This window comes from Sturnira hondurensis, unplaced genomic scaffold, assembly GCF_014824575.4.
Source record: "Sturnira hondurensis isolate 20B ecotype Veracruz unplaced genomic scaffold, ASM1482457v3 Scaffold0001872, whole genome shotgun sequence".
In the NCBI taxonomy this organism is placed as follows: Eukaryota; Metazoa; Chordata; class Mammalia; order Chiroptera; family Phyllostomidae; genus Sturnira; species Sturnira hondurensis.
The window spans coordinates 26452127-26469350 of NW_028074503.1; the positions used below are offsets into that span (position 1 = coordinate 26452127).

The 17224-nt window shown below is 40.1% G+C and overlaps 2 pseudogenes; both read right to left on the bottom strand.

Moving 5' to 3' along the window:
- Window positions 1–5566: 5566 nt before the first annotated feature.
- Window positions 5567–6151, bottom strand: LOC118980186 (39S ribosomal protein L11, mitochondrial-like; annotated as a pseudogene).
- A 303-nt stretch (window positions 6152–6454) lies between these two features.
- LOC118980196 (39S ribosomal protein L11, mitochondrial-like) lies at window positions 6455–7039 on the bottom strand (annotated as a pseudogene).
- Window positions 7040–17224: the final 10185 nt, after the last annotated feature.

Here is a 17224-nt window from a genome sequence, read left to right on the forward strand (position 1 = left end):
TACCAAAGGAACATTGGTTTCAGGCCATCATTTGCATGATCTTTCTCTTTCACTGATGATAAATGCTTTGATTTGTAGAAATACCTGCACACGTGGTTTGAGCTGTAGTTTCCCTGAGGTGTGTGTAGATATGTACACTTGTCTAGTGTACTCCTGAATAAATGAGTGTGTGACCTTCTGAGAGAATTTTATAGAATCCTAGCTTTGATTCTGGAATTAATTTCTTTCCTCTACACTGAGAAGGGCATGGATGTCAGGAACTTTACGATGGAGCAAAACTTGACACAGAGGCATGCACAGAAGTCAGTATCGATATGAAAATATACTCATTCTCTGACATGCAGGTCTTGTGAGGAGCTGACAGATGGGAAGTGGTGCTCTTTGGCCAAAGGGAGAAATGTCTGTCATGCTGTCATATGCTATTTGGTTCAAACTGAGTATGTAAACACTTTGGTTATGATACTATTCTTGGGAAATACACTTCTGCATATGCTCTTGGCTCCGTGGATGAGAAGTCACCAATGATTATCAAGTGCATAATATAATACCTGTCATAAGAAGCACACAACAAAAGAAATGTATACTTAGTTTAACTATCAATAGCTGTACCTGTGAAATGAATTATACGTGGACAATGTCTTCCCCTAATGCCAATAACCAACTATTCTTTGCCTGACTTTGCAGAGGATTGTGACTAATGATAGAACTGGTTTGAGGAGGCTGTTCTCTATAATGAACTTGAGCCTTACTCAACTTACTGAACTTCATATTTGATGGAGAGTTTTCAGAGCCCAGAAAATAACACTTATGTATTAATTAAATTCAAACTTGTAAATGTGTGAGTCTTACACAAAAATTCTCTTTAATCTTCAAGATGTTAGATGGATCTTTTAGTATTAACAGTTTTCGTTCATTCAACTCTCACTAATCTATAGTTTATCACACATACACAATAAAAAATAGAATCCCCAAGAATTTACCTTGAACCTATAATTTTGATTTTGTTGATTGAAAAAATAACTGCTGAAGGGCTCTGAAGTCTTCCAATCACTCATCTGATATATTTGAGTTCTCTTTAAAACATCTTCTAGCTCCTGCCTGAACTGTTCTGTTGACAGGGAACATATTTTTTTCCTCTTGGAACAGCCATTTTTGTCATATGTAGGTCTCACTTTCAGAAATTTATATTCAAAGTGAATTGCTCTATCACCCTCTAACTTCCACTCATTTGTCATAATTATTTCCTCTGAGTCTCTAAAGAATAAACTGAGTGAGTCTATTGACTTTCTTTTATGGCACAACTCTAAATATTTGAAGACATTTGTCAAGCCCCCTTGCCTCCACCAGTTCTTCTCCAAGCTAAGTATCCTGAGTTTCTACAAATATTCTTCATTTGATTGTCAGTTTCTGGTTTGCTATGTCATCCTCCTCTGCATAGTTTACAGATGCCCTGTGATTATTAAATTTAGGGTACCTTTCTCATCTTAAATACGACATTATCATTCATTTAATCCACAATCAACACGGTGTTGTGAGTGGGCGTATTATCTCATGGACTCACTGTAGAGCTGGTTCTCTTCCAAAACCCTTGAGTATTTCATGAATGATGCCCACGATCTGCATCTCTTTCACTCTGTTCACGCTAAACTTTGTACAATTTACATGCAAGCAAGGCCTCTTTATCTTTGTCACATTTTGTCTTAGATCAAATCTATTATGACAACCTCTTGAGGTCCCGGGGAACCTTTATGCATTTATCCAGCTTCGGTCAATACAGATTGGTTGCGTCAGGCAGTGTGCAAGATGCTAATTCTGTGGTCCAATTTTGGGATGCGTCCCCCAACTTCAGTCAACTTCCTCATTCTCAGCAATCTTCCCCTGCACTGTAATTCATCCATGGTGTCCAGGCCACACCTTGACTGTGCTTTTGTTCTCTTGAAGGGACTGTCATTCAAAACCTTAAACTCTGAAACCACCCTAAGTGATGTTCTCTTTCCCTGTAGACCTTTCCTGTCTTCAGTCTCAATAGACCAATTACCTCATAAACATAGCTTCACTCATTCATGCCCCCTCCATTTATCATTTTCCTCTTTATCTCATTTTATTTTCAAACGGAAACTTTTGGATGTCCATGTAAGTAATTGTATTTAGCACCTTTAATATTTTATTTTGTTTTTCTTTGCTTTAAAACTATTCTCATGTCTCCCTTATCATTCCTATGAACTTCCCGGCCTCTTCCTAAAGTTAAGCTATGAGCTTCATGGGAGAAAATCCTACAATAGTCAAAATGCCTAGATCTGAAGGACCGTAAACAAGCCACTAATCTTTTTTTCATGTAGACATTATTCAGTTCTTTCCATATTGCCATTGTATCAGTTATTACTCTAATACTCCTTCAGGTTTTTCTGTATTTCTCTATGTCATGCACAAAAATAATTCAGGTATTGATTCTGCTTTACACCAAAATCCAGACTTCTGTCCATATTCAAATGTCTATTGGTATGTAATGATTGAACTCCATCGACCTGGTCTTTTTCTTCCAAACAAAAATCATATGAAGAAACAGTTTGTCTATACATTTAACAAATATTTGAATCTGGTATATTTAGATAATCATTATAGGTTCCCATTTTATTTAATTTCCTACAGTTTCAGGGTCAATATATTTATTATATTTTTATTCAAAGCCACAACAAAAGGACTTGATTAATAAGGAAAACAGTTCTCCTGCCTGGCTTCTTGATTTCCCTCCTGAACTGTGTCTGATTTTACTTGAAAGTCTCCTGAATTATTTTTGGTCCAGTACTTATAACTTTATGACTGGTATAAATACTCTTATATGAAATAGTTTCAGGGCTCAACACAAAAGCTAGATGGAGAAACAGAGTAAATATTCTTCCCATTCTTTCTCGTCTCAAACTGTATTAAACAGCCAGGTTTTTGTTTTGTTTCTTCTTCATGGCCCCGTAGTAGCACAAAGCCTGGTCAGATGTATTACACCAATCATAAATATTCCCTGCAGAAAACCATCCTTCTCTTAGATAGTGACTTTAGTGATAAAATCATTTAAATCCCTCATTTAAAAAAAAACTGTATAAAATATAGACATGTCTAAATACCTCAACAATTTAGTAACAGACCTGAAGCCTAAACTCTACCTAACCTAGTGTGTATTCTGTTCTATACAGGGGGAAAAAAGCAAAAATGTACACTCACAAACTCTCCATGACCTGATAGTGCTTTTTAATACCTAAATCTCTTGAAAAAAATAATAATTTGATTCATAATGACTGGTTTAGTGCTGAAGCTTTTGATAATCATATGGTTTGTTCCTTTCACCCTCTCCTCTGCCTTATAAATATATTCATTTTATTACTTATGCCAGACAAATATGTGTAACAAAGAGAGAGTCACAGAGTTTTTGTTTGACAAACCTCATAAGGATGAGGAAGGATGCCCTCTCGATAGCCAATTTCCATTCTTTTCATTTTAATGTTAATGATGTTATTTAAAGTTATTGGATGCACAGCATCAGATGACATTATTTCAAGTGACTTCATGACACAGAGGGTGCCTCGTGTAAGGAATATCAAGTAGAATTTCTCAGGTGTTTTTCCCTTTAAAATGCACAGGAAGAAATGCAATTACTATTTATTATTTAGTCACCTAATGCCTGCCCATCATGTCTCCTTTAATTTGGCCCAGTAACTTGTAATTAAAAGAACCATTATCCCTGTTGGATGTGGGCACAGAGTCACATTATTTCCATGAAAGCCTGTCTGCTGTCTCACTTTAATGAAAATTTAAACCTCTTAGAATGGCATGTGGTACCTAGAATTAGTTTTCTTTTGTCTGAATAGAGTTACAAAGAGAAAGAATTCATAGGAACACATCTCTATTCCTTTACATAGATTAATGTCTTTCAAACACCCATTTCCTTTTTTTGAAAGCATTGATGAGAAAAGCAGGGAAGTGTTTGTACAATACCATAAGACCATGAGTTAATAGAGCAGAAACAAACAAACGAGTGAAAAAAACTGGACTTTTCCTTCCTCCCTCCTTTCAGCTCAGAATTATTTTTGCCTTTTTAAAAAATTGTGGCAAAGTATACATAATATAAAATTTAACATTTTAACCATTTAGGTGTACAACTCATTAGCATTAAGTACACTTACATTGTTCTATGGTCATAATTACTATCTCTAGAAATTTTTCATCATCCCCAACAAAATCTCTATATCCACTAGACAGTAACCCCCAATTCCCTTCTCCCCTTAGGATCTGGTAACCACTGTTCTTTTTGTCTCTACCATTTTGCCTATTTTAGGTACCTAATACAAGTGGGATCATACAATACTTGTCCTTTTGTGCCTGGCTTATCTCACTTAGCATAGTGTTTTTGAGAATCACCCATATTGTTGTGTGTTACAGTAATATGTGCCATTTTATTGCTAAGTATAACTTTATTGTACAGATACACTGAATAGATTTATCTATTTTTCTTTTGGTGGATATCAAGTTATTTCCAGTTTAAATTAATTTTTCTGTGTAGATTGAGAAAGAAGCCAAGATTATAAGATTATTTTTTGTGTTTTTTATATAGATAGCCAATTTTGCCAGCACCATTGTGAAAAGTCTTGCTTTTCATTATTAAAATATTTAGTGTATTTTTTAAAAGCAATTGACATAAATACTTGTTTCTGTTTCTGGACCTTATTCTGTTCCATTGGTTTATTTGTTTATCCCTATGCTAATACCATGTTGTCTTTCTTCCTGTACATTTATAGTTAGTCTTGAAATTAGGTAGTATAAGGTCCCTAATGTTGTTCATAGAGATAGACCATTACCATTATATTCCTTTTTAGACTGTTATTCTTCACAAAGAACATATAATCTTAGGAAAATTCTCTAGATTCCAATAGAATGTAGATCATTATCCTTTATAAATAAGCAAGTAAGGCCAATAAGAGAACTTTCTACCCAATATGTGCACACATGGGAGACTGACATAAAGCAAGAAGAGGACTAATGTTTTTTGGAGTACCTTTCATGACCGAGCATTCTAAAAAGTTCCTTTTAGATCTTGTCATATTTAAATGTAATGCTTAGAACAAAGTCTAAGAGATAGTTTTTACTATCTCTATTAGTAGATGAATAAAGTGAGGATCAGAGAATTAATTTGTTCAAAATATTCAGCTCGATTTCCTTTCATTCTTGATGGTCACAGCCAGTGAGTAGTCACTCTGAGTGATCATGTCGGGTGCCTGCATCAGGTCCACCCACTGTATTTTTGGCTGTGGACAGGTCTGCCTATATTTCCTAGGCAGTTATCACACTGAATACACACATGATCCAGAGTAGTCATTTTTGGTGGGAAAAGTGGCAAAAGATGTTTATTTAGGCTTGATCCCTTGATACATCTATACATGTAAAAATACATAATATAACATCAGAGAAAACATCAGGGGACACTCATGTCACCTCCCCTTCTCCCCTTTAGCACAGACTTCCCAGTGGTCCCCTTTCCAGCTGCTTCCTTCAGAATCCTGGAGTGTGCAGACAGTGGTCACCTCTTGGCATCTCCTGCCTGAGCTGCCAAATCTGTTTTTTTTTTCTGAGCAGCCAAGAATGTGGCTTACTCCTTCTAGAAAGCTTCCACCTCCTCTGAATTGAGGTCCTTTACCACAGAGATGCCCATGGACCAGGCAGAGCCAATAATGGAGCAGACAACAAAAGACAAGGTCACCTCCTCCAGGGCCAAGGCATTGCCCACAAGCAATGTCACACACATGCTTCAAGTCGCCGGGCCTGCCGCCTCCTTCCCTGTCTGCCAGGCCCCCATTTCACTCCCAGTGGCTGCCTTCAGGAAGCAGGAGGCATCGGGTTGAACAATCTTGACTACAAACGTCTTGCCAGGCTTCACAAAGATCTTGGTAGGCAAAGCCATGCCTTCTTTAATGTCCTTTCTCTTCTTGTTGAACTTCTTGCAGAACTGGTTGGTGGGAATGCCTCACTGACCCAGAATGGGGCCTAGTGGGAGAATGGACATGGCCTGGCCTGCCCACACGATGGGCCAGATCACATGGTAGACCTTGGGGTTCCTGACTGGTCCAAGTGGCCCAGCTTTGCTTCGACGTGATGTGGGGTTCATGGCCTATTTCACCTTAGGTCGACAGCAACAAAGACTGCTCTAGGCCCTGCCATGTTGGGCCTAGAGAGTAATTTTAATAATTCTATAAAATTCAGTGGAACTTCCATTAAAATTATATCCAAAANGATGTTTATTTAGGCTTGATCCCTTGATACATCTATACATGTAAAAATACATAATATAACATCAGAGAAAACATCAGGGGACACTCATGTCACCTCCCCTTCTCCCCTTTAGCACAGACTTCCCAGTGGTCCCCTTTCCAGCTGCTTCCTTCAGAATCCTGGAGTGTGCAGACAGTGGTCACCTCTTGGCATCTCCTGCCTGAGCTGCCAAATCTGTTTTTTTTTTCTGAGCAGCCAAGAATGTGGCTTACTCCTTCTAGAAAGCTTCCACCTCCTCTGAATTGAGGTCCTTTACCACAGAGATGCCCAGGGACCAGGCAGAGCCAATAATGGAGCAGACAACAAAAGACAAGGTCACCTCCTCCAGGGCCAAGGCATTGCCCACAAGCAATGTCACACACGTGCTTCAAGTCGCCGGGCCTGCCGCCTCCTTCCCTGTCTGCCAGGCCCCCATTTCACTCCCAGTGGCTGCCTTCAGGAAGCAGGAGGCATCGGGTTGAACAATCTTGACTACAAACGTCTTGCCAGGCTTCACAAAGATCTTGGTAGGCAAAGCCATGCCTTCTTTAATGTCCTTTCTCTTCTTGTTGAACTTCTTGCAGAACTGGTTGGTGGGAATGCCTCACTGACCCAGAATGGGGCCTAGTGGGAGAATGGACATGGCCTGGCCTGCCCACACGATGGGCCAGATCACATGGTAGACCTTGGGGTTCCTGACTGGTCCAAGTGGCCCAGCTTTGCTTCGACGTGATGTGGGGTTCATGGCCTATTTCACCTTAGGTCGACAGCAACAAAGACTGCTCTAGGCCCTGCCATGTTGGGCCTAGAGAGTAATTTTAATAATTCTATAAAATTCAGTGGAACTTCCATTAAAATTATATCCAAAAGTACTTTATTTAAAAGTAAGTAGTTGCCAGAAGACTCAATTCTGATACCCATTGTTTTCAAATCATTATTGACTATAAAAACTCAAACAGAAATAACATTCTTTTCTGCCAAAAATTTGTGGGCAACTGTGCTGACAGCACAAAAGACAAATAGTTGCAAAATTATACATTAGTCACATAATCAATTTAAATAAACAACTGGATGATCATTATCTTGCCACCTCTGAAATAGAAAACTTAGCAATTGGGTTTAACCTTTAAATCTATCCCTTACTAAGAAAACCTCAGAAGGCAAGTTGTCTAAAACCTTTAAATCAATTACTTTCTAAAAGAGCCTCGTGGAGCCCTATGTTTGACCTTCATGTGGAAAAACTTGTAGATGTCAGTGGTGAAAAGTAATTGTGTTTCTCATATTCTTTGAATTTACCTAATATATATTACAGGTGATTTTCTTCATGACAGCTACTTTTACTTATACTATAGAGAAAGGCACCATATCTAGGGCAATTTTATTTGATTTTTGCCCCTCTAATGAATCTTCTAATTTATAATTAGGGGATATGTCATGCTGGGTCCTAGTGAATGTAGGTAGTCATGGCTTCTACTATTATGCTCTGTAATCCCTTCTGAGAATAAATGTTACATTTATGTACTAGGCTTGTATCACATACAATTAATATTATTTTAGAAATACCTTTATGAGTATAGTAACCAGTGAAATAGTAATCTTATAATTATGTACCTGAATCCTTACAAAAACTTTAGACACAGAAGAAATTGAAATGTTACTATTTCTATTCAAGGAGACATTAATGATCGATCCAAGTTCACACACATTGCAGGAGATCCCTATACTCTTTATGAGCCTTACAATTGTGGTAGACACTAAGATTATAAATCAATATAGAAAGTATCAGTGCAACTAAGGAATGAATTTTCAAGAGGCCGAGTGAGACAAACAGCCGATCATGTAAAATTGAATTTGGAAAAGCTTATGGTAGAAGTTTGCTAAGAAGGAGGAGAGCCTGGCCCACAGTATGGGAGACATTTAGCTACAAACAGTGAAGTCTGAAAGGTTACGCAGCTTATATTTCTTGAAAAGACCTTCACTTGTCTGTTATGTGCCTTGTGCATACAATACACCTGATCTTATCTAATATTCAAAGAAATGCAGCAAAAAACCATCACTAGTCTCCGCTTTACAGTTACAGAAACTGGAAGGGAAAAAAACCAATAAACAGAAAAGATGAAATGACCCTTCAAAACTTCTCTCAGGTGTATAATTTAATAGATCTTCAAGCCCCCCAAAGCCATAATTCACTGCAGTTTTCTTTTTTGTTTTTGGTTATTAATGTTCTCTGCTACGAGCTCTTTAGTGGTGGCTTGTGTTGAAGGAGGCTGTAGACCAGAGATGACTGTTGTTCTGATAAATGAGTGAATTCACAGCAGAGATAACAGTGCATGGGAATTAGAGCCACAGGAAGGCCTACAATGGATTATTACATCGTTGGGCCCTTTGATTGGAGTTTCTGACATGATCAACAAGAAAAATGCTTCTGAATGGTAAACAAAACCTCATAGGTTTCCCCTTGAGTAGAAGAATTTATATGTTTTGAGCACTAATATTCCATCCCAGGAATCAGAGAGTTATGATGATAGACCTCTGGTTCTTCTTGGTTTTATTAAAGGGGGATGGGAATGATAATATGATTTATAGAATTTCTTTAATCTGGACTATTCAAGAGTTGATGTAATACTCTAGTTTATGCCTTGTATTTTAGCATGTGAAAGAGGTGGTCAGAAAATGGTAACATAACACATTTGAATAAGAACTAAGGCAGGGAAAGAACCTGCTTGTAATTTTACTTTTATTAGAGAAGAGTCATAAGAAAAGGAGAAAAACTATTCAGACATCCACAATTTTAGTTCTAGAATCAGAAAAACACTCTCACTAGTGTGTAGTACACAAGCAGAAGCAGTAATGCCTTCACCATTTTCCAGAAGAATGAATAACACAGTTTAATTATTTTTATATTAGATCATTTGGGGGGGAAATTTTTTAAAGGAAGGAGATATTAAATAAAATGATAGAAAATGCTAATATTTAAAAAATAAAAAATAAAGCAAACAATAGAACTTCTATGAACATGAACTGAGGTGGGGGAATCCAGGTGGGAGGCCATGTGCAGGGTGGAGGGGAATATGGGGGGGACTAGGACAACTGTAATAGCATCATCAGTGAAATATATATTTTTTTAAAAAAGAAAGCAACAGAGATGAGTGCACAGAAAGCTGCCATCCTTGCTGTTCCTCACACTGAATATTTTCCCATTTCCAAGATGACCTGAGCCCACCCTGAGTTAATATGAAAAATCTGTTATAACCGCTGGGGGCTCAACAATTGTATCTGATTGCCACAGTTATAGCCAATTTTATAAGTGAAAAGCAGGGAAATAAAAGCTACTAATCCTGGTTCTATGGCTGAAAGGACCAGAAACAGAGCTATTCAGTTGTCTACGTCGGAATACTTGTAGGAAATGTGTTAAGCAATGAGCTTCAAGGGATAAAGGCTTTGAGTCTGTCAGAACAGACTCAGTGTTAAGTCCCTATTTTAAGTCATGTCACCGTTCCGTAGTTAATTAACCATCTATCCATAAAACGAGACAATACTGGGTCCTCCCTCATGAGATTATTGTTCCAATTAAAATAATGCCTCTAAAGGCCCAGTATAGTACCCCCCCTTATCTAAGGGTCACATGTTCCCGCATCCTGAGTGGATACCTTAAACTACAGATAATACCCAACCTTCACCTTTTCACTTAAAGGAAGCCGCTTACAGCTTCTCTTTGAATTGCCAGCATCTACCATTGTCCTGTGGGGCCATTAGGAAGTAGCCTACGGGTTGCTAGAACACGGGCACTGCCACACTGAGGCAGTTTGTCTGGTAACCAAGGCAGCTACTGCATGACAAACGGGTGGGAGCATGTACAGCGAGCAGATGCCGGACAAAGGCGTGGTCCACGTGCTGGGTGGGATGCAGCTGGATAGCACGAGATTTCACCATGCTGCTCGGAGTTGTGTGCAGTTTGCAATTTATGAACTGTTTACTTCTGAAACTACCCATTTGATATTTTTGGACTGTGGTTGACCACAGGTAGGTAAAACACTAGAAAGTCAAATGGTGAGTTTGGGGTGGGTGCACTGTACTTTGCACAGGTTGGTATTATTATTTTTATTATTAATATTTCCGTGTTTCCCCGAGGCTATGTTTACACTCACAGACTAATGTATCAAAGTCATTTTTTAAAGTTCATATTTGGTCAACCCATTTAAGCATATTTGTAATAATGACAGATACAGACATCTTCCCTAATACAGAGTCATGTTCTTTTTATGTACACATTGCTTAAGTGCATCGAAGAAATATCTTTAGGGCCATAGCCTGTGCTTTTGATGTAGAAGAACCATTGGAAAATTTGGGGGAGTCAGGAAGACGTTAGAAACATGACCTCTTTGGCAGCATTGGTTTCTGAGCTTCTAAAAGGGCCTGAGTCTCCGCTACCTGTTACGTGGACCAGAAGCCGTGATGTGGGGGAACTCCAGGAGGACCGGGCAGGGCCGCCCAGGGCAGAGAGATGGTGAGCTGTGGTGCAGCCTAAACCTGGGGCTCAAAGAGGCTGTCTGGTACCTTAAATGCATGCGTGTCAAGGGCTTGGCTGAGCTGGAGAAAGCTCAGCTACTGGGTGTCGAAGTAGCCAGTCAGGAAGAGGCCAACATGAAACTAACCGTCATGGCTTTAATCACATCATTGCTGTGATTAAACGAGAGCCCAACCGGAGAAAACTCCAATGCCCCTGTTCCGTCTCCACCATGGAACGACACGCGTGGAGGGTCAGGGGGATTGAGGGTTGTCTCATTCACTGCCAAGGGAGCCCTGAAGAGAAGGTTTGCACAATCTCATGGACCTTGAGGCTGGAGTTGGGGGAAGTGCTAGGGGAGAAACAGTAGGAGTCAGAGTAGAGAAAGTGTCTTCATGGTGTCTCCCTCAGCTCCCCAGAAGGAGGTCTGGGCAGAGGTGCCTCAGGGACACGTCTGCTGGAAGGACTGAGAATGAAGGCCCCTGGGCTGTGAGTGCGCATGTGCAGAAGAGCTCTGCCGCTGCCAGTTGCAGGGCTAAGACCTGGACCGCAGCTTCCTTCAGGGACCACGGTGCCTTAGCTGTGACTATGCCCGGTTCCGAGAGGACAGCGTCCGCCCAGGGCCTGCCAGGTGAAGCCGTTGTGATCACCTCTGGTCGCAAATAGAGTTTTATTTTTTATTTAATTATTTTTATTTTTTAATTGCAGTTTCCAATCAGTATGATTCTGTATTAGTTTCAGGTGTATAACACAGTGGTTAGACAATTATGTATTTTACTGAGTGGTTGCTGTCGTTATCTCCCCCTCCCCCACCCCCTTGGTTTTAAGTACCCACCTGGCTATACATGGTTATTACAGTGTTATTGACTATATTCCTTTTACTTTATAACCCTGTGATTGTTCTATAACTCCCGAAATAAGGAGGCCATGACCTTGTTTCATGGCCAGAAATAAGGGGGCAATGATGGTTGCTGCAAATGTCTGAGTGAGAGAAGCCTATGAGTCCTTGATCTGGAGAGCAAAAGAGAGGGAGTCAGGTGACATGAAGCCTTCAAAAAGACCTCAGGCTCAATCATAATCATGTACATTTCCGAAGGGAAAGACAGGACACTCTTGTCATGCTGTTGCTGCGAATTGTATTTAGGGTGGAATAAGTTGACGTGTATAATAATGCACTTTTTTCACTGGCTGAAACATACTGTGAGCTCAGTCAGCATCTGTTCCATTTGCCCAGGAGAGTGCCAGAGGGTGGACGTAATAATGACTTGATCGTTCAACACATATTAGATACTGCGTAGTGATAGCTTTATTCATGATTAAAAACAAGCAAAGAAAATAATAGTCTAAAACAAGGTTCTTGCCTGTAGAGAAGATTTAGTCTTATTGAAAAGAGAAAATAATGTTGAGCTCCATCATGGTAGTATTTAGAAACCGAATGAATTCCAGAAAGTAGTGTGATCGCACTATCAACAGCAACTTACTGTTGGGCTTGACAGTTTAAGTGACTTTACAAAAAAAATCTTTTTGAAAAATGGGCCAGTATCTCATTCTCCAGTGTCTCAATGAAACGGTTGCTCATACTGTTCCATGTCACTGACTAACAACCCCTTCATTTCCTAGAGATGTCCAGATCTGGCCATTGCTGTAGAAGAGAATGATGGGGGGGGGGGGGGTGTGCATGTGTGTGTGTGAGTGTGTGTGTGAGAGAGAGAAAGATCTGACCAGTGAACCTGCATGGTTCACCCACTCACTTTTTCCCCCTCATTTCAAAGTGTGATGGTATTGTAAGTGGTGAGGGACAGGACCCCGAGGCTCTGCAAGCCGTCTGATTGTGACTTCAGAAGAAACATGTTCAACATGCGGAACTGGTGTGACTCTAAGCTGTGGGTATTTCTGGATTCCAAACGGAAGTGGAATGAGGAGGAAGGTGGTAGTCCTGCTTTGGCACAGAGGCTGGCACAGAAAGGAGGGTCACTGAACTGTCCAGGACTCGGGGCCTCCTTAGGAGTGTGAAGGCAACTTCTGACTGTATTGTAGACTTTTGTGGGGAGGGATCTCTCATAAAGAGGAGCCATTATGTAGCACAGCTTGGGGAAGACACTTCAGCAGTGACCATAGGGAAACAAATCAGTCCCCAACCTGAGAGTTCAGGAAGATGTTGGTACTTGGCTGCCATCTTGAGCAATCTCATTCTAAGGGTCTCTCTGTGGCAGACACTGAAAATCAGCTCAATCCCCTGCTAAGGAGTCATGTGAGGATAACGACAGGGGTGGGGGGCGGGCGGTACTGGGACTCGCTGTCACTTTGTCTTTGCACTATTCTGAGTAGCTTCCCTATCAATGTAATCAAAGGGTGAGCTTATCAAACAATACTGCAGTCTGTTGGAATAGTTTACTGGCAGATCCTGCAGTGTAAGAAGCTGCAAGAAAATTTGAGGCTTCTAGCAGTCTAGAAACTACTAGAAAGCAGGACTCAGGCTCTGCCTTTAAATGAGATTTTCATGGAGTGTTTGCCAGATAACGTGCATAGACATAGCATAGCCACTCGGCTCAAGTGAACGGGCGAGCATAACTGTTCTGAGTAAACATTCAGCTGGTTTCTCCGAAGAAATCTAATTCTAAAAAATCTCCTCTTGCTTGTTAAATCTGCAATAGATTCTACCCTCAAGCAAGTTTGTTAGGAAAACAGAACAAGGTACGAGCTATTCTCAGAGGTTTGTTTGTCAAAGACAATGTTCTAACATTCTCAGCAAAGCATCGCAAGGCGCAGGGTAGTCCCCCATATTGTTCTGGAAAATATGCGTTGGCTTCTGCTTGTCATGCCCAGTTTTGCAGAAATGAACATTCATGTTGTTTTGCTGCTGAGGATGTAACAGCTTTTCCTTTTGCCGTTCACTTTCTCCTCATACTGGGAAGTCCGATACTTTATTACTTCAATCTTATTTTGTAAAAATGCACTTGAAAAGTATTTCCCCTTCAACTATGAACCACCAGCAGAAAAGGTGATGTTCCAGTTTTAGTATCTATGATTATAGGGATTTAGAAGGAAAACCAATGGTAAGGTGCCTGTGACCAATTAGCTCCATGTGACCCTCAGAATAACGTTACATGACTTGAACCAGGGGTTCTAGGACAGGTACGTTTTTGTTATATAGTTTGTTACAAGCCACCTAAGAACTTCCCCCAATAACTGTTTGATTATCTCTTGTGATTCTACGGATTTACTGTGTTCAACTGCATATGCTTCTGTTCCAGGTGATCTGGGTATTTGGGGACTTCCTAGCAGCATCCATGATGCCTTCCATGGTTGTTGGCTGTCGGTGTTGGCTTTGCCGAGTCTCAGACTGGGACTGTTGAGCACCATGCCTCTTCTCATGTGTCCCGTCCACGAAGTTTGGGCTTCTCAGTGTGTCAGCTAGATTTCAAGATGAAGTTACCAAGCAGGATGGGACTTCAAAATGGTGTGGTTCACCAGCGTCCATTTTTAGAGACTAGCAATCACAAATTGCTCTGTTGTACATACACCCAACACATGTATCCCAGAGTCACTGTACGTGATATTGTCCACAAGACACTAAGAGATTGCCCACACTATAGTCAGTAATTCACCCTGCCCACACTGTACTCAGTAACTCACCCTGCCTGTGGGGGCTAAAAGCAAGACATCCTATTATTTTACATGATTAGCTGAACATTGTAAGGATCTCATTCTAAAATGTGGATTAACATCAGTGGTGATTTACTTATGCTATTTAATAGTTTTGACACTTGTTTCTAAACCTCAGTATCCTGAGAAATTTTAATTAGAGCTATGTCTAGGGATGTGAGAAACATTGTCCTACCATCACCCATGCTACAGAAAAAGCTCAGACTTCTTCTAATTCTTCTGTTTTTTGCAGAAGAAAAAGCTGAGGCCTGTGAGGTTATAACTTGTTCAAATACCTCTTCCCTACTTCGTTCAGAGCTGCTTCTCTGTTATCTACCTTATTGTATTGTTTTTCATGTATAATTATATTTGGACCAAATCCAAAAAAATACCACAAAACACACAAGTTTGAGGAAGAGGCAGCATAGCTAGTGGTTAAGAGCACAGGCTGTGGAACCAGATCACCTTGGGCTCTGGCTTCAACTGTGCATCTCACGTTCCATATTTGTTTTGCGTGGGAAAGTAACAGCATCTGTCTTGTAGAGTTTCTATGGGGATTGCATAAGCTTATATTAGTAACGTGCTTGGAACTGTTTTGGCACATAAACAGTTATATAAATGTTAGTGTAATGAATGTATTGCACTAGAGATAAAGAAAAATGAAGAGAAGCATCAGACATGTCAGCTTACTATTTCAACTCATGCCCTAGCCCTAGACCTGCTTCTCCTGATGATAATGTGTTTTTAGGCTTGAAGGCAATCTCCTTAAGCAAGACCATCTCAGAAATTATGAACTTCCCTGACTAATAGTCTTGGATATCAGTTAGGAGGCTACAAGCTGTAAGAAACTGAAAGCTGATAGCCTCAAAGAATAAGAGATCTCTTATTTGCTGCCTCTGGACAAACCCCAAAGTCATAGTCATGCCTTGACTTTCAATTATCAGACTCCCCCAAGTCACTTTACATCAACTTCACTCTAACTTTCTGGCTTCTCAGGCCTGTGAGCCTCTCACAGCAACTCCTAGAGTTTTGCGGACATGTCAGATGTGCTCCCAGGTCTCTCTGCATGCATTCTGTCATTCTTTCTTAGGCCCTTACCTACCACCAGATCTGTTACACAAATATGGCACAGTGATGGTGCTGAGTAGTTCTCCATGAGCCTTGCTAACACCATGACCTTCCCCCAGGGGTAAATGCATAAATCCCTTCATCACTCAGAATTCTCCCAGTAGTAGACATGTCATTTGCCACCACATTCCCAGGCACTGTCCACGGGACAGGCACCAGGCTCTTTCTCTGGCATCATCCAAATCTCACCTCTTTCTCCTCCAGCCCAGGCAATGTTTATTGTCGAGCAGGTGTTATCTGGCTATTCACTCAATTTCGTCTTAGTCTAACATCTGCAGCCTTAACTCTGAACTGGTTTTCTTGAGAACTTTGTCTTTTGCATATCACATAAGCTTTCTGTATGTATGGAGGGGGTGGGGCAAATTTGGGATTAAAACATGGTTACTTGGGTATGGGGAACAGCCATTCAACAAGGACATAGAATGATAAATATTTTAGCTAATATTTCATAATTTAATCTGGATTAATTAATACCATCACTTATGTAAGAAAAGAAAACTTAAAAGTGAATTAAATGTAAGGAAATGCTTAATAGACCAGGGCAACAATATAGAAGATATCACCAAGTAATTTATGAGGAGCTCAGAGATGTACAGAGAATTGCTGCAAGAGTTCAGAATTTACTTCGGGGCTGAGCTGGCCAAGAAAGACTTTACGGAGAAAGTGGGCTTTTTATCTGGGTCATGAATGATGAGTAGGAGTAGAACTGGAGTGGAGGATTGCTTATGTTACATTTCTAGTGGAGAAATAACAAGAGTAATCCCATGAAGCCTGGATATTACAAAGTGTGCTTTGATCATCCCAAATTCAAAGTTGCCTGGAATTGAAAATTCATGGAGATCAGTCAAAGCTAGGATTATGAAGCTAGTTTAAAAAGGAGATGAAATTCAATATATACTATAAAAGATGGATGACTTTCATAAATTGATCAAGTCAGGGAACTTACATGTTCTAAGTAAACATCAGGATTACAGGCCCAGAAGTGTATTCCCCATGGGAAGGCTCAGAAAGGAGAGAGCCCCTCCCGCTTCAGCAAAGCAAGGACTATATAGTGGAGTAATATGGGTCACGAAGCCATAAAGACAAACTGGGCCTGAACTAGGCAAATGTAAGATTCCTGAAAAATCAGACAGAGGCACAGGATATTTTTTAGGAACCAGACATGGAAGTGGCTATCTCATCTGCTCCAATTCCATGGACTTTAACTATAGTCAAATGGCCCTCCATCTAACTCTGAAGGGAGCTGGGAACTGTAGTAGTTCTGGGCAACCAGGAAGAAAAACAGTGTTGTAAGTGATTCAGTTTGACTTTCCATGTATCTACAATGTTGTCCGGTGAGAAGTGAGTGAGATGAGACATTTCAAAGCAAAGTTGTAGTTTTTTGGAGCAAATGTGTCTATTTGTGGGAAAATTGTATGTGCCTATAAATAGTAAAGATTATTCTATGAGCTGACATTAAATTCACCTACTTACATATTTTGGTTTAGCAAATGTGAAAGAGCATAGGAAACTGTCTAGCATTATATTGACTTAAATAACTAAAGGGAAATAGTAATAATATGGACACCAGCACTTGGGGGTATTTTTTTGTTTTGTTTTGAGTTGAGGGGCTGGTCATGGAAAAGATATGAAGATCAATATCAACTTGAT